The sequence below is a fragment of the Hypanus sabinus genome, chromosome 17, assembly GCF_030144855.1.
Source record: "Hypanus sabinus isolate sHypSab1 chromosome 17, sHypSab1.hap1, whole genome shotgun sequence".
NCBI classification, from domain to species: Eukaryota; Metazoa; Chordata; class Chondrichthyes; order Myliobatiformes; family Dasyatidae; genus Hypanus; species Hypanus sabinus.
Window position 1 is genome coordinate 34,460,992 of NC_082722.1, and position 18,481 is coordinate 34,479,472.

At 39.6% G+C, this 18,481-nt stretch overlaps 1 long non-coding RNA gene across 9 annotated transcripts in view; it reads left to right on the forward strand.

Annotated features, from left to right (window-relative positions):
- Window positions 1-18,481, forward strand: part of LOC132406813 (uncharacterized) — a 78,216-nt gene that overhangs the window by 19,968 nt on the left and 39,767 nt on the right. The window lies entirely within an intron of this gene.

Consider the following 18,481-nt stretch of genomic DNA (forward strand, 5'->3'; position numbering starts at 1 on the left):
AGAGTGTAACTCCATGTTTCATAATAGTGTCCTGACATCAACTCCTTTATCTGCTCATCTATGATGTAGGCAAGTGATAGGATGTAGATGAATACTGTAACCAGGTTGGTCTGCAGTGCTGAAAGATGATAGAAATTGAAGTTTAGACACATATACCTTACAATATAATGTGGCTTACATACGAAATAGGTAAGATCTTTTAAACCATTCCATTGTTTAAAGAGGTATTTACCTTGAGGATGTACATATTGGCTTAAGCTACATAGGCCCCGGGTCCCTGCAACAACTGTTGTAGTTTCCAAAATGCTTGTAAATTGTCACATATGTGCCTCACAGTATCAGGCTGTTTCCTCTGCAGGCAAATACAAAGCAGCAGGACTTATTAAATTTCTATGAAGTTTACCAAATTTGCAGGATCAGTGGGGTGGGCCCAACAGGGAGGCTCTCCCACTGCCTCCAGCACCTTTGAAGCAGCTGATGGTTCTGATACTTAGCATTCTGCTGATATTACACAACTGAACCCATCCAGTTAATCTCTGCAGCAAAGATTAGTTTATTCAAGTAATATTGTTCTATAGGGACATCCTTGGTTATTCCCTGGAAAGCCTCAAGTGTATCTTATTGTAACCTTTTCCTGGCTAAAAGGGCTCAGAACTATTTTTTTCTTTCATTTTATATGATTGAAAAATAAATTGAAAATGTACTTCCGTTAAAGCCAATGTTTTAAATATGAGATAAAGGTCAGTACCCTAAGGATTTCTCTTTTTTTAAGAACAATAAAAACACAATAGTGTTTCTTGTAAAATCTCATGTTGATGCCAGAGTTTAGCCAATCCTACCTATCTGTTTCCTAATAACCACAGGCCTTCGAAGTAAGGTTATTTATTTATTTTGCAAGAAAGCAAACCCAGATTGAGAAATTTATAGTTGTCCATGAAACAAAAAAAAACTGTGTTTCCTATCCAGCAGAGTACAGTTCTTATTACATAGCATTTTAAATGGTAGCTGGCAACAAAATCATCAGAATGACAATTAGATAGTTAGAATGAGTCTCTCTCACCAGCGGATCAAGCTGAAGTATCGACAATTGGCATTCTGTGTTTTTATCTAAGACCACATCATTCACAAAACAAGCTCCCAAACACATTATGCTACATATTTGCAAAAAGAAATTCACTCAGAATTAAGAATCACTGATATTGAATATCAGAATGCAAGTGAAACAATTGAAATTTAAAAGAACTGAAATGTAGACCTTATTGCGGTAAAGGCAATATTGTGGTATTCCTATATACAGGCATGTATCTAATATCAGTGTTTTACCACAAGAGCTGTTGCTTCATGAGTAGTTTTTAAGCAAAATATAAAGCTTTATGAGAAGCAAATATGAACAATTACAAATTAAAGCTAGGTTGGCTAACCACGAATTAAATTAAAATCGTGACCTAAAACATTTGTGAAAATGCAAGAAATAACACCCAATGAGAGGAAAGCATACTTGACTGTGACCTTTAAAAGGAGACACATACCTTCATATAGTGGAGATATTAAAATATGTGCTTAAAATAAACAATTCTAGATAAAAATTTGAAATTATATCTAGGTTGATAAAATGATAGACTAGGTTCAAAAGGCTGAATGGTCAAGTTCTTAAGGTATGTTGAGGCTTAGGCATCCCAAATCCCTAATCATTCTAATTTTTGTATAGCAAATTATAGATATCTTTTAATTGACCAATTCAAGAAAAGCGTTCTATCTTGATCTTGACTCATCTACATATGTTCATAATATGTAATGTGTAAAAGTACTAAGCTGAACTTTGATTACGATAAGTTTGTCAAACATCCAAATGTGATACGCAATTAACATGTTCAGCTCCAGAACATTTTCACTCAAAGTTGTTTTAATTACATTTCTGCTACATTGTATCTATATATTTTTCAAATATTATTCATATTTCTGTACTGTTGTGATTTAAAATTGATGGGCTTCAGCTTTAAGTCATTTTTAATCAGAAGTTATTACCTCATTTTCCTTAGGGAATATTTAAGTTTGTATCAAATTTATGCATCTTTAAATGTTTCACTATTTTTTAGTATGTATGCAAAATATTTTAAGAAAACACTTGCAGTACACACTCCGTGTGTATGGTGTATTTCATGTCACTATACAACAAATAGACAAGCAAGCAGTCCAATCACATTTAATAGCTGGTTCCTAAAGCTAATTAACAAATGTTCAGAAAATTACACCAGCAGATAACAAATTATAGAAGGTAGACTGAACAAGGAAGAAATGATCTATAAAGTAATTGAGACATGATGTATAATGAAATGGAAAGTATACAATTTAAAATAAGGAAACATGACATTTGACCTAACCGGACTGTGTTAAAGAGCACATAGTTATAATCTGGAAGGAGACTTGCAGTATGCAGATGGTTGGAAACTAGCTAAAGGGAAGGAAGAATCTGAAAGGGGAGGTCAGAAATGAAACATTGCATGGGCAAGAAAGAGCAAAGAGTGTCTGAAGAGGAGCAACAGTAGAATGAATGAGAGGCCGGAGCCAGGCATTCAACTGTTCACCCAATGGAAGCTGTGAATATAATGGACGCATAGTAATGACCAGAAATGTTCGAGACCTTCCACAAAGTATGCCAAAAAGAGTGCAGGTATACCACTTCAATATCTGTGCAGCCAAGCATGATAGACTGTGAAATATGCAATCTGCCATGAAAAAGCAGCAATTCCCCAGATATCTGTAGGGAATCCCCCGAAGAAAGTAGACCAAAATCAGGAACCCTTTCTCCAGTGAATGCTCTTTCCTCACCGCCAACACTATGGATTCTAAACTGGACCATGTCCTCTACATTGTGTTGATAACCTTATGGTTATAGATTAGGAAAGGAAATTAATGGCTAAATACTACTCCAGAAGTCAAATAAACTCTTCTCCGGCTTCTAGCCGGGTACAGATATCGATTATAATTGATGTTTCAATGACAAACTCTGCCATCTTCTTATGGCAAAGTTTGTCATCAAAACATTGGTTATACTCGATACCTGTACCCAGCTGGAAGCCCAAGATGACTTTATTCATCATATACGCCAGGAAATCACTAGATCCTTGTCACTCTGGAAGTGTTTGATTATTGTTTACTGTCAAGCAGATCTCGAGCCAGCCTCAAAGGATGCATTAATGTCATTATATTCCAGAAGCAAGCATGGGCAAGATATATATCCCAGGGTAATCTCATTTCCATAGAACACTGTCAACTGATCTCAAAAAAAGAGAAACGTATAGGATGAGCCATTCAGTGCAGGGATAGTTTCAGCTTTGTTTTATTTTTAGTTGAATGGGGTAAAGACATCGCTCACTCACTTTAACAGTAATTAGAGAGCCAACATTGTAGCTTGTGTGTTTTTTTTCTCTTGTGTGCTGTGGGTATTGCTGCCATGTCCTATGTCCTTAATATATTTGAGAAGAGGTGACAATAGGCTTCTTGAACCACTGGAGTTGGAAGTTCAGGGGCTTAGACCCAATGGTGATGGAGGATCAGTGATGTATTTCAAAGTTGGGATGTGCATATTGTGGAGCAAATGACTACTTACCGTGGTCTACAGATTGATGATGGGGTCTTGATGGTGGAATGGACCAAACATAGTCCCAGTGGAGGGACACTGTATGAAAACAGCATGATGAATATGTTAAAGGTTGCAGAGTGATGAGAAGAATGAGCTCTAATCCAGAACTTTGCTACAAAATTATGAAATGGAAGAGGTATATAAATTAGATATGACAGGGAGTTGGGAACAAAGATCTGGGAGATGACCACTCATCTTGGAGAGAATGGAAACTGGACAATAGTTTGAAAGAACAATCTGGTCAAGGATAAGTTTATTTTCTGGATGGGGTATGAGTGAAAGAGAATAATGGTAAGAGTGTTAATGAAACTGAGAGCAATAATGAGTGAGCAGCAGGAAGTAATTATAATGGCATTGAGCAAACTAAAACAGAAAATGGGAACTACAGTAGAATTTAGCATCATTCAGTGTGACCAAAATCAGTAAGGGCCCTTTTACTATGAATACTGCATTAACCTAGTCTTTGGCTAAATTCACAGCTACTTCAGGGAGATGAATTCTTTAGCACAGCTTAGCTTTTTAAATACATCCTTTTTAAGAAAGCAAATTTGTACGAAATGAATATTATTGGCTGGAGATGGTGGTGCAGCCTTGGAACTTCTTCCTCTTGGACTTTTGAATACATGTCGTTGTACGTGGACCTCTGTGGCTTGTTGAGGAACAGATGGCACTGCATCTGTCACTACACTCCACTGGAGCTTGATGGCAAACCCCAGACTGGTGGGACTCCCCTGGATTACACTGTGGAATTACCACTTAGAGCATAGCACAGAATGTAAGACCTCACTGATTTCAATAGTGATGCTTAGCTTGTAGGTGAGGAGACAAAAGGTAAGTTTTTAAAAATAATTTTACATTATTATTGTGAGTTAATTATTTCTAAGCTACTTATGCATTTAAACTCTTATATTTTTAACACTTTTAATATTTTTACTTTGGTTTCAAACTTTTTAAGGAGAATTGCCGATGAGAAATCTTTAAAACTGTTTAAATCTGTGTCAGCTTTGGCAGGGAGAACTCCATCCCTATGGGGTTTCTGGACTATGTTACCTGAAGTCTAGTCACCATCTGGAGCCTAAGGCCTAATCTGCAGAGCCAGTGAAGTTGATCCTAGGTCAGGTTAGCCATGCAGAGATTGCAGTTTGACCTCCCACTCCTATGTGATCCAGCAGTGTGTTTAAACAGTTCAGAAGAGGATGGATGTTAATGTTGTGCTATAGCATGTAGAACAGAGCACAGTACATCACAGGACAAGGGCCCTTGGCTCATCAAGTTGTGCTGAACAAGCTAAAATGTAAATTTAAAAAACCCAAAACTAATTTCCCCTACCTACACAATGTCCATCTCTCTCCATTTTCCACACATTCATGTGTCTATCTAACCATCTCTTAATAAAGTATTTAATGTTTAATGGAATTTAATGGAACATTAAGCTTAACAACACAAACAGGCCAAACGTACAGAAATTCAAGGTCAAGTTCAACAGATGTGCATAGACCTTTTCCTCACGTGTCAAGCCTTCAGCAAGTTTTCCATCGAATTTCATGATTATACTTCCAGTGGAAAAGATCAGTTCTATTTTGCCAGTAAAGTAAGACTGGCAACCCCTTGTACAAAGGATTAGATCCCACGGTATACCGTATTTTTATCAGTGGGTTCCAGGGGTGCAACGGCTGGGAAGTACAGGTATTGTGGTATTTGTGGCACTGTTAAAGTGTGGTACAGGTTGAGTAATCTAGTTGATATTTTCCTCCCCGTTTTTGCGAGGGGTGGTGGATTTTCTTGCATTACGGTACTTTTGTTAGTGCAGGTTGTTGAGAATATTCGCTATTGAATAATCCCTCACTGTGACCATTAAAGCCTTTATTTCTGGGGATCTAATTCAACATCAAAAGTTTTCAGAACATTACAAGCACAACTGTCAAAAGATTACTGAAGAATGGCCTGGTCACTGATTGGCATTGTATTAGTCACTGGTTGGACAAAGACAACAAAAAAAAATGTTCGTCCACAAGAATTTCAATGGAGCAAGGAACCTCTAATTTAGCTTCATGTGAAGAAAATGTTCCCTTCACACACTACTGGGAACAGAATTAAATCAAGATAAGGCAAAGGTGAGAGGAAGGAGGTCTTCAGGTTGCTGAGAGGCTCAGGGGTTGGTTGAAGATCTGGAATCAGATCCCAGTGTCACCCTAGCACCTGAACTTGCAGGTTCCTTTAAAAATCATGGCAGAAGCAGGATTCTGTGAAAGTCTGCTGCATCAGAATCCCAGACATGGCATCCAGGGAAGCACCGCATGTGATTGTATGCCAGTCTGTACGAGGCCCTCATTCCCCAGAATCAGAACACAACATTTGTGATGCATCTTCGCTTTTCAATTACATCTTATTTTTTAAGCAAATGAAATGATCTCATTTGTAAAATCTGCACTATTCTATTTCTAGGAATATATATTTGAAGTCATGAGTTAAATTTATTTGGTGAATGCCTTGTAGTGAGTTTAGATTTTGAATGTACCATCTATTTCCCACCCTCTCCCCAACATCCCCACCACAACCAATGTTCAGACAAATATATAAAGATATCGCGTTTTCCTGACACCTATGGAGTTCTCACAAATGCCTATCAAAGACGTGTCAATCACAATGGTAATAAGATAGTTTAAAGACATTTTGAAAAGAAAATATTGAAAAGTGCAAGCAAAGAAGATAGTGCTAATGTGGGACTGGAACTAACGAAGGGACAGTATGTCGAAAAGCCTTATAAGCTGAAATTTCTAATTTGCGATATGATTAGAGTTGTACTCTGATTTCCAAAACTGCATAATGCAGTTTAATTGCATTAATAAATTTGAGCGTAAAAGTCTTCCTCTAATTTGCAATTCTGAGAAGAAATAGTAATAATCAACTTATAAATCAAACTTTTTTTGTGTGAAAATGAAGAAGTTTACCATATATCATTGTTTAACCAAATTCAGAGCTGGAATTTCAAATGGAGGTCAAGTTATCTCATCCCACAAAAAAACCAGTGTATTATTGCACCCCTGTGGTGCAGTTTGTATTCCTTTTGCTTTATAAGCAAACTAGAAGTGAAATTTGGCTAGTAACAAAGTGGATAACCCTTCACTGCTTTGCGGAAGCTGTGTTTGCATAAACCAGTATTGTGAATAGCAACCCGTAGTGGTGTGAATAGAATACTGAGAGTGTCACATCACTCAGATTGCTGGTCCTGTCACCAGAATCATGTTATCCAATTTCAAAAATACACAGAGCTGATGGGGCTTTCCATTAAAATTTGCTATATATCAAATTCCACAATGAGGTAGCTTGGGGTTTGAGGAATGCTAGGGTGGGGGAGGGAGAGTGACAATGCCTCTGGTCAGTACTTGTGTTACATTGGAGCATGAATGGTTGCATCTCCAAAGAACAGGGATGTATTTGTGGTGGGTAAGAAATGCAGATATAATCAGATATGGGGAAAGATAATCAGGTGAGCTCATTAAAGTAAACAGGTATAAAATAAATTTTGCAGAGGAACTATCTGGCAGATGACCAATGCATCAGGCTGAGTGGCCAAGGACTGGATAAGGTTGGTTCCCTTGAATTAGTGCAGAATCAGGTTTCATTTGTGTTGTTAAAGCCAGCTTTTGGGAGAGCGGCCATTCACAGTCCACTGTTAGACAAGTTAGTTTTGTGCAAATTACTTGAAAATATGCTTGCTGTTTGACATCACCATGCATATCTTGTGGTCTTTTGTGAATAGTACACAGAGAACCTAGAGTAAATCTCGCAAGCTGCACCGCCTGATCAATGGTGATGATTACATTCAGCGGCATCCCAGGTTTCTCTGGGTGCCTTGAACACACCGCAATAAACAGCCAATTGATCCGTGAGGCCAGGCAGAAGAACAGTCGTCTGGTTAGACCTAGCCAATGCCTACGGATCAATTCCACACATCCTCATCCAGGTCGTCCTGTTACTACCATATCCCGCTAGTAACGCGGGACGTGATCACCAGCCAGGTAGGATTCAAGCAATGTTTCACTTCAGCCTACTTTACAACCAGGTGGCAAGACCTCCAAAAAGGGATTCTAGTCGGCTGTACCATCGTCGGTATCTTGTATGCCACGGGTATGAACCTCCTCATATCAGCAGCAGCAGACGTAACCCGAGGCAGCAATGACAGATAGTGCCCACATCACCAACACTGTAAAACAGACTGAAGAAGATAGAGAAAACTGAACTTGCTGGCAAATTTAAACATGGCTGAATCAACATGGTCAACAAGGCTGCTGTGGCTTTTCTCGGTGTACAAATTACCACTGTAGAGGACATCGAGCGGAAAGTCAACAAGCACCTGCAGAGGTGGCTTAGGATTCCCCCCCCCCCTAAGTTTTTCTTCATTGGGGCTCTACTTAAGATCAGGGCAGCTACAGCTCCCATTGTTATCAGTAGTGGAGGAGTTCAAGGTGGCAAAGTGTAGAGTTGTGTTAACACTGAAGGGCTCTGATGACAAGCTGATAAACCAAGCAAGCAGGAGTCACAAGAAGATCAGGCTGAAAGTGGGCCGCCAACTCGCCCATAGACCAGGCAGTGAGCTCCCTGCAATTGAGAAACATCATCGGCAACCCACGCCTGGGACGGTAAGGCCTCAGCTTTGCACACTTCCAATGATAGGGGAGTGCAAGTGCAAGGAATAGGCATGACGTAGTCCCCATCCAGATGTACGAAACCAGGAAGATGAAAGGTGGGTATCAAAGGCAGTGGAGTTAGGGTCATAGGGCTCCTGGGCAAAATGGGATCTTCCCAAGTGCAAGGTCACTTGGGCAGAGCTTTGGAGTCTGGAGCCCTTCTGCATTTCTTTCCTCCTGCAGTCCATGTGTCACACTCTCCCTACACCATCACAGCTGCACACATGGGTCCTGAGAGAGGATCCTTACTGCACGCTTTGTGGTCAGCAGGGTTCACTAGCACACACACTGTCAAGATGCAAAACAACTTTAAGGACAGTATACATTGCGTCACAACAAGGTCCTGCTGTCCCTTGCTGACACACTGGAGTGCGAGAGGTGTAAAAAGAGACCAGCTGGCAGAGAGGCAAACAGGCAGTCATTTTCTTCAAGGACAGGGCCACACCAGTCGTATCAAAGAGGCCTAAGCCCAATTTGCTGCAAAATGCCAAATCATGGGAGATGAGGGTCAATGTGGGGAGGAAGCTGCAATTTCCAGAGGTGGTGCAAACCACACTTCAACCAGACATCGCATTGTGATCCACCGAAGACAGGAAAATCATCCTGGTGGAGCTCAGAGTACCATGGGATAAAGGATGCAAGGAGGCTCATGAGAGGAAGGCCCTGAAGTACCAGTCCTTAGTCCAGGAGTGCAGGGACAAAGGATGGCAGGCGTGGCTATTCCCCGTGAAGAACAGCTGCCAAGGGTTGCCAGCAAGGTTGCTCCATGAAGGTCGGGCACCACCTGACCACATCTATTCCTGGCCAAAGGCTGCAGTTATCTCACCAGGTAACTGTAGAAAGCACCCTGGTGTATAATGTTAGCAAGTGATTGGGTTTGGATTAAATTCAATGACGTGATGCACTTTCATAATAAACACCTTTCATAATAAATCATATAAAAATATTTGTTTTCAGTGCAATAAGAAAATTATGTCCCTATTTTACTGCAATTTGGAGCAACCATGAATGAGTTTTAAGTACTCATATTGAACATTCAAATTGTGCCATTGATCACACTGCATTGAGCAGATTATTTCATTATTTTGGAAAATATATTTCTTCAAATATCCCATCAGACTTCTCAAACATTGTCACTGATTTAGACTACACGTACATTGGGACAAAGGCAATATGTAACATCTTACTTGCTGTTACACAAGTTGTTGACAAGCCTGCTGTTCCATATTTACCTATGCTGCTATACTACTCCTGGCCAGGAAATTTCACTATTTTATTTACTAGATTTAAAATATGACATCACTCAAACATAAAGATATTGTGCTTACTCTATGGGAAGCAAGCACTCCTCGTCATGATTCGTAGCTGGTCTCAAATTAGATAGAGTGATGGAATTCGGAATTGTGCAATTATTATATGAGGGACTACAATTAAGCTGTAAGACTGCAGTCAGTAATTCTTGGGGCATCTAGAAATTTTGAAATGATGACACTTTCATCCTGTTGCTGCTGCTTTGTGAGAACATTGATAAGTATGCTAGCTGCTTTAACACTCGTCAGTCTGACCTGCCCATGCTCTGAAAACTGACAGATGTTCCCGATGTCCTTTCAGGCAGTCTGGAATTAACCAGAACCGTAGAGGGTGCTGGAATGACCTTGTCAGTCACTAGCAGAGTCACGCATAGTCTTCTAGAGCCTGTGAGTAGTTTAGCTTTCAACATGTGAAACTTTACAGAAATCCACTTTTTTGAATCTTTGCTTACAGATACTATTAGACAGCCACTGGCGGAAGTGATGGATGTGGGTTCAATTTCAACATTTAAGTGAAATTTGGATAGGTATATGATGGAAGGGGTAAGGAGGATTTTGGTGCAGGTTGATTAATAGTTCGGCACTGACTAGGTGAGCTGAAGGAACTGTTTCTGTGCTGTAGTGCTCTATGATTCCATAACAAGCTCAAGTCAGTTCAACAAATGCAAATTCAAAGCTGGAGAAACTTCCATAAAGATACTTCCATTGCAGTTACTATTCTTGACCACTAAGTTGGCTGAATAAGAGTACTGAAATCTATTGAAAGAGCATAGACTAACTTACTCACACAAATCACACATATGGAACTCTCAATGTTTCTTTAAATAACTTCATACCTAAAGGCACAGCCCAGTAACCCTGAAAGGACATCCTGACACTCACAGAATTATGAAGCCGCATACTTCTTATGTCAAGGTAGGAAAATGTCATCAATATGTAAATCACACCATATTGAAATGAAGCTCTTGACTACTTCTGGTGAAAGATTCTGCTGTGCAGGAAGTGCACATGATACATATTAAGTGTGAAGATTAAATGCAACTGATCTCCATCTAGATTTCTGTTCTGTTACACACAATTGCACTCATTTATGGGGTGTAACAGACTCTAATCTGGGTTCATTTTCTCCTGTTATTAATACTTTCCTATTCTCAGTTTTTTTCGAGTTGTAATTGTGATTGTGATAGGTAGATGCTGAAAAAGCCAGGAAGGCAACCATCGGTCAAAACAATGGTAGTGACAGTCTGAGTTTTTTTTATTGAGGAAGATTATTTTAGATGGTTACATTCACCAATTCCAGACTCAAGAAATGATTGTGGGAAACCTTCTTACTTTCCTTTTGGGGACTGGAGAATCGTTATCTATTGTTAAGGTTGTTCGGATAACGATTTTCTCGCTCTCCATGCTATAGACTGCAAAACCAGACATAATATCACTGGCCTCTTGATTACATTAGTGAGGCATTACTACAGGTTCAAGTTGCACTTGAGGTTAACCTTCTGTGTTCTTAAGTCTCTTCCAGTTAGCATAGAACAGTTTTGAAAAATTGTTCCTGTTAACCCCAGACAAAATAATTTTATTATAATGAGATAGTTTCAGTTAAGGTTGTGAATGATTTAGTATAATTACAAAATGATGTGCTTCACTGTAAAATTACCACATAATGCCTTCAATCTGGGCAGAAAACAGGATGGGGCTGACAGATGAAATACAAGACAAAAGCTGTATTTTGTTCATGGTGAGCACTTAAAAGGTTAAATCAATAATCAAGTAATCTATGATTGTAGTACAAATGGAAGATTGGATTTGTCTATCTCTGATTTATTTTAAATTGTAGTAGATGAATATAAGTTACCTCCTCCTGTGGAAAGGCACTTTGTTCCTTGGTGGCCCAGGTCTTTTGTTTTCTGCCTTAGCTCATCCTGCTATGATACACAAGTCATTGTCCACTAAACCAAATCAATTACATCTTGTCCTTTCTCTTTTCTCTGTTTCCCTCCTTGCTGTCTCTCTCCACAATGGTGTTTGGGAAAACTACTAATCCCTTCACAATGTGCTCCTAGGACTCCAACTCTGTAAATATCAGTGGGATAATGCCTTGACTCAGTAAAACCTCCTGCTGAGACTAACTCAGCAAAGCTGATTGTTGCAGAAGGGAAGTCAAAATGCATGTTGGTCTGATCATATTGCATTTTACATTGTCTTAATTTTTACTCCATGTTAACAAGGAAAATCATCTAATCCCACTCCATGGTTTAAACTGCTTTGTCCGGGAGAGGGGAATACTGGAAGAAAAGGCAGTGGTAGACAGACTTCATGATTATCCCTTAGCAACAGATAGTTTAGAAAGAAAGTCAGCAGCACACTTTCTTGTTGCACATGGAAGGTAGAACTACTGTAGGCCAAGTAATGAAGGTGACAGTATCCAGATGTATTAACTACAATCCTTCAAAATGTTCTTTGTATTTTTGATTAGGTTGATTAGTGTATGGCCAGAATAGAAGCCAAACTGAAAGAAATTCTAGAGGGAATAACTAGAGGTAGACTGGATATGGAAAGTGCATGGGTTGAATGTAGGGGAGGGTGGTGATCAGTTTGGGAATTTGACACAACAGTGTTGGAAGGGATGGCATAGTAGTGTAGCTGTTAGCATATTCACTTCACCAGTCCAGCTGTAATATAGGGGTTTGATTCCCAGTGCTGTGTGTAATTTGTTGTTATGTTCTCCCCATGACAGCATGGGTTTCTTCTGGGCTGTTCTGATGTCCTCCCACATTGCAAAGGCATACAATTAGGGTAGTGAGTCGTGGGCATGCTACATTGGCACTGGAACTATAGCAACACAATCCTTGCTGATTTGATTTGATGAAAGCAATGCATTGCACTGTACTCTTCGATGTACATGTGACAAATAAAGCTCATCTTATCTTATCAGGGTTTATTTAAAGTCCCTGACAAGTTTTGTTTTGAGTGGAGACTTTGCTACATCATTTTATCCTCCACAGCGCATGAAACTGGAGTGTTTATTTACTCTGTAGTTTTGTTTTGCAGAGCGCTAGGTTATTATGTCAGAGCAATTTAGATAGTTATTCATTTCCTGTGGTGCAAGGGCTTGAGGCAAATAGATGGTTGAGTGCATTCTACACTGCAGCCTTCTTACAGTGTATACCCCAGGGAGATTTTAAAGGCCAATCTGCCTCTATTTCCTGAGCATCTCTCAATTGGATTCCAATTGGTATATGTGGAGGAAAATGAAATTTAAAGAACTCAATTTTTGCAATACTAAATTGGCATAAAAGCAGTCATCTCAATGTAATCTCGTGATAACATGAATCATGAGAGTAACATTTGAGTAATCTTAATTTTAACTTCTTGCATGTCTTCAATTTCCTTACTCTACCACTCCAGCCTGTAACTTTCCTAAACTGTTCCATATCAAATTACTTGCTAAAGTTTAGTTTGTATCAAGAGGTTGTTTATGTACTCTACACATTTGCCATTACTCCTCACGTGGTTTATGTATCTCAGCAAAACATACCATTTCAACATAATCTTTGAAATATAATAAGTACCATTTTACAATTGACTGGTTAAAAAATAATATGTTTAAACTATATAATGTAAAAGTGGTTTAATTTGTATGATGTTTTCAAAAGCAAATATATTGTGAAAATGACTGTGATATATTAGCAGTTATCACATTTATATTGTATGTCTATTGGAGGGCCAGAGTAGCTACTGACAGTGTTCTTTTGCCTTTTATATAAGCAATATAGCAATACTGTGTTGGTGTGTGGTCAAATGGTTAAGGCGTTCGTCTGGTTATCTGAAAGTCGCTAGTTCGAGCCTTGGCTGAGGCTGCGTGTGTGTGTGTCCTTGAGTAAGGCACTTAAGGTCCTAATGACCTTCCCTTGGTCAACATCAGTGGTGTGGAGAGGGGAGACTTGCTGCTTGGGCAACTGCCAGTCTTCCATTAAAAAAAAACCTTGCCCAGGCTTGGGCCCTAGAAACTTTCCAAGACGCAAATCCATGGTCTATCGAGACTATCGGAGGACTACACACTGCCATACTAGAACCAGCTGAACTGAACTGAATCATAGCAGCTTGTTGCTTCAGTGTTGTGCAATGAAAATTACAAATTGGCCAACTGATTTTCCAAAAACTGATCTTCAGCTAGTTGTTGCTTATGTTTTGCCTGTGAACAAGAGGGCAGACACTTTGCCCCTCCAGAGCCTACCTGGAGGAAGTTTACAATGGCTATATGACGAGTACAGCACAGAAGTACTCTTGCAATGAACCCGTGAGTTCACAGGGAGAACATGCAAATTCAATTCAAGACGCCCTGGAGATATGCTGTCTCAGAGGTGAGATGAGTTGGTTGATTTCATGTGCACTATTGCTGAAACCTAAGAGAGTGATGATGGAACATGCACAATGTTGAATCTTGGCAAACCTGATCAGTATCAAATCATAAACACAGTGATTCTGCAGATGCTGGTAATCCAGCGTAACACACACATTGCTGGAGGAACTCAACAGGTCAGGCAGAATCAATGGAGGAGAGTAAGCAAATGGCATTTCAGGCCAAATACTGATGAAGAGTCATGAATGCTCACTATTTCTTCTTCTCCATAAACGCTGCCTAACCTGTTGAGTTCTTCCAGCACTTTGTGTGTGTTACTCTGTGTCAAATCAGCATTCTTCCCACCTGCCAGAGAATGCAGAGTAATTTCATCCTAATTTAAAGGAATAGCTGGGAGCCTGAAGTGCATAGAACACAGAAGTACAAGTCCTTTGGCCCTCAATGTTATGCCGACTTTTTAACCTACTCTAAGGTCAATCCCTCCTATTTAGCCCTCCTTTTTTCTATTGTTCATGTGTCTTTCTAAGAATTTCTTAAATGCCCCTAATGTATCTGCCTCCTCCACCACTCTCAGCAGGGCGTTCCACACACCCTGAACCTTTGCGTAAAAAACGTACCTCTGACATCCACCCTATATGTTCCTCCAAGCACCTTAACCTGAGAAAAAGTTTCTGGCTGTTCCCTTGGTTTACGCCTCTATGCCTTTTAGTCATTCATAGTAATTTATTAAAACTGAAATTTTAATTCGAGAGTTTTCATGTTGGGAATGAGTTAATTCTGGATAGATCTGGGTGCAAGGGCACAAGCAGTAATTGAAGTGTTTGTATGTGTACTTTGTTAGTGACCATTATTAAAATTGAAAATGAAATTAAAAGCTAATTAATACGAATTAGTTATAAAATTGTGAATAATCGAACATACTAGAAAGCAAAGCAGATTTATTTGAATATTAATTTGTGAAGCAACCATTATTCGCTTTTGAAAATGAAACCCTGTTTAAGAATATAAGAGTCCTAAAAGTAGGAGGAGGGGAGGAATTAGCTACATGCCCCCTCAAGCCTGCTCTGTCACTTGATCAGATTGTAGCTGCTCTGATCTTGGTTTCAACTCCACCTTATGGCCTGTTCCTCACAGGTCTTGGCCCAAAACGTCGACTGTATTCTCTCATTCCAATGATGCAGCCTGGCCTGCAGGATTCTTCCAGCATTTTGTGTGAGATCCCAGAATCCAATATGTTTCAATAACTATTCTGCCCATGTTAGCAGTTTCAAGGCTTTATACACATGTACTTGTTTCCTGTCTGTCCTTGGAACTGAGTCAATTAATCAAAATTCTCATTCCTTATGTTTTTTTCCAATGAACATCACTCCACATTTCTCTGTATTAACTTTCCCCTGCCACTTCCCTGCTCACTCGCTCAACCCAAGTCTTATTGCAAAACATTATTCTTCTCCTCACACTTCCAAGCTTTATGTCAGGAACAAATGTTGAAATTTTGTTCTTCTCGTCCATCATTTATTAATTTATAACAAATATATACCCAGTACCAACTCCTGGGGGACATCGTTACCAACTATTCTCCAAATAGAAAAACAACCAATTGTCAATGCTGCTCTGGTTTAAGCAAGTCTTCCATTCTTGCTGTATTCAGTTTTGGTGAGGCTGTTTTCTTCAACAGCCCATTGAGGTTGAGGAACATATTTCGGTTCTGTAAGTTCTGTGCCCGATGATTCCTACGAGGTGTAGCAGGTGGAGTTGATGGGACAGATAGACCGCTCTCTCTCTGTTGTTTGCACTTTGCCTCCCAGTGCTCCCACTGGAGAGATGTGAACACTACCTTATTATATTATTTATCAGTTTAAGATGTCTCAGGTCAGGGATGCACATGAGTTGTAGATGCTATATTATGTAAGGAAACTTTGAGGACTTGCTTGATTTGTTCTATAGCCTCCTGAAAATGACTTACTGTGATGGGTCAAAAGTTGGTTGAAGATGATTGCTGGACTCAAAATTATTGGGTTGCAGCTACACGTAATTTCTAAATATGACACAGAAATTTGTATTTGGGTTGTGTTCACTAGTTCTTCTATTAACTTGCCATTACACTTTTCATTAACCGCCCAGGCCTTAAAGCTGATTTATACTTGTGCATCACATCTACGCCGTAGGTGTCGCGTACCCTACGCCGTACCTATGCTGCACCCTACACCGTAGGGTGACGTGTGCCTCTCCAGAAAAGTTACTCACGGGTTGTGGCGATGCAGACCACAACAACTGTGATTGGCCCGCTTGGTAGCATTACATTTCCTCCTACACATTTCTGGTTGCTTCTTCTCTGCCATGTTTGTAGGCTGTGCATACACCGTTATGAAATAGATGAACCAAATCGTCAAATCTACCTGCTGACATGCAAAAATGTTTGAAATGCATTTCCTCGTCCATGTCTCTCACAAAGAAACTCAACAAACCCAAAGGGGAAATTCTAAATAATTTGGTTTAGGCACTGTCATGATGCTTGTAGGGTAAAACATTTCCAAGTATATTATTAAGCCAGGGAGACCTAATTTACACAAGTAAACTGGGCCTGGGTTGCACAGCAGTTTGGATGCTCTGCTTCCCCAGCTCAGCAAGAGAAGCAACCAATGAAGATTCTCCCTTTTTGATTACTTTTCAGTGCCCTCTACCAGAGGGTGTGCAGGTGTTGATATCTGGGTGAAGCAGGACCTGGTTTGTGTGTGATGCCTTCTGTGGCACAATGGCCTGCTAACAATGACTTATGAAGGTTGGTCAGTGGGACTAGAAAGATACTGAAGAAATGTTCATAGCCCTGAAAATGTACTCAACAATTAAACAGCATTTTGGGTGGGGATAAATTGGGATTTTATAAAGTCAGGTCAGATTATAAACATTTGATAACCAAAATTCCCTGAATTCAGATGAAGTAGACAACACAAAACATAGAACACTGAAGAACAGTATAGACCCTAGGACCATGATGTTGTGCTAATCATTTAGCATACTCTAAGATCAATCCAGCCTTCCCTCCTACTTAGCTCTCTATTTTCCTATCATCCATCTGAATTTATTAAATGTCCCTAATGTATCTGCCTCTACCACCACCCCTGGCAGGGTATGCCAAGCACCCACCACTCTATGTGTAAAAAACTTACCTCTGGCATCCCCTGCCCATACCTTCCTCCAGTCACCCTAAAATTATGCCCACTTGTATTAGCTATTTCTGCCCCGAGGGGAAAAAGTCTCTGGCTATCCATTTGATCTTTGCCTCTTATCACCTATCAAGTCACCTCCATTTTCCTTTGCTCCAAAGACAAAGACTATAGCTCACTCACCTATCTTTATAAAACACACTTTCTAATCCAGGCAGCATCCTGGTAAATCTCCTCTGTGCACTCTCTAAAGTTTCCACACCTTTCCTTTAGTGAGGCAACAGGAAGTGAACACAATATGCCAATGCTGTGTTCCAAAAAAAACAGGGTTTTACAGAGCTGCACTATTACCTCACAACCTACATCTTAAGGGTATTTTTCCTGGCTCCATTAGCATTCATTCACAATTCAATTCCTAAACCCAGTTATGTCAGAGGTTTTCTTCATTATAGTGTGGTAGTCTTGCTCTGATGTTAGCTGGAGAGGAGCGCCTATTGGAAACATTTCATTATGAATGGTAATGGCCTGTAAACCTCTCTGTCTGTATAGCTTGCTTCATTCTGCTTTGTGTTTTTGCTGCATTCAGGTCAGTCACAGAGTGTTTGTAAAAGCACTTTATTCTGACCATGATTTTAGCTCAGGCTAAGTTGAAGGATAAAAGGGATATTGTTTTTTGAGCACTTCATTAGAATCTGAGTTTTGTTTTAAAGAGGTGCAGCGATAAACCTATCTGCGACGCTGCCTCCAATCCTTTCAGGAGCATGAGTGAATGAAGTTGATCCTTTCTCGTTGAAATTCAATCAAGGGCATTAAAGTGTAAACCAGTTGGAAAAACAAAGAGCTTAGGGAAATCAGATGCGTAAACAACAACAAACATGTACTTTGTAATCTTCTTAGAGAAATTAATGAAGGGAAAAACCCCTGTGCTTGAAAGGATAATGATCCGCTGCGATCGTATAACAGCCCTGGGAGGATGAGTCTGGAGGTGAGAATGAAGCAGACTAGATTAAAGTAAACCCCCAATGGAATAAAGAAAAATTAGGAACAAGGATCACAGCCAACCCATTCACACATCCATAAAGATTTTGTGGATGTGGGAGCATAAATTTCAGTTTATTGTACTAGAACTCACAAAGACTGCAACATTGATACTGTCAGCTATATCGTTTCATTTGATTTTCTTATTTAAAAATAAACTTCCTTGAGTTTAAAAACAAAATAAATAAACGATTTATCCAGTGCGAATATTTTCTTCTCATAGGAATTAAGACTTTCTGTTAAAAGTGTATTTACTTTAAATAATTTTC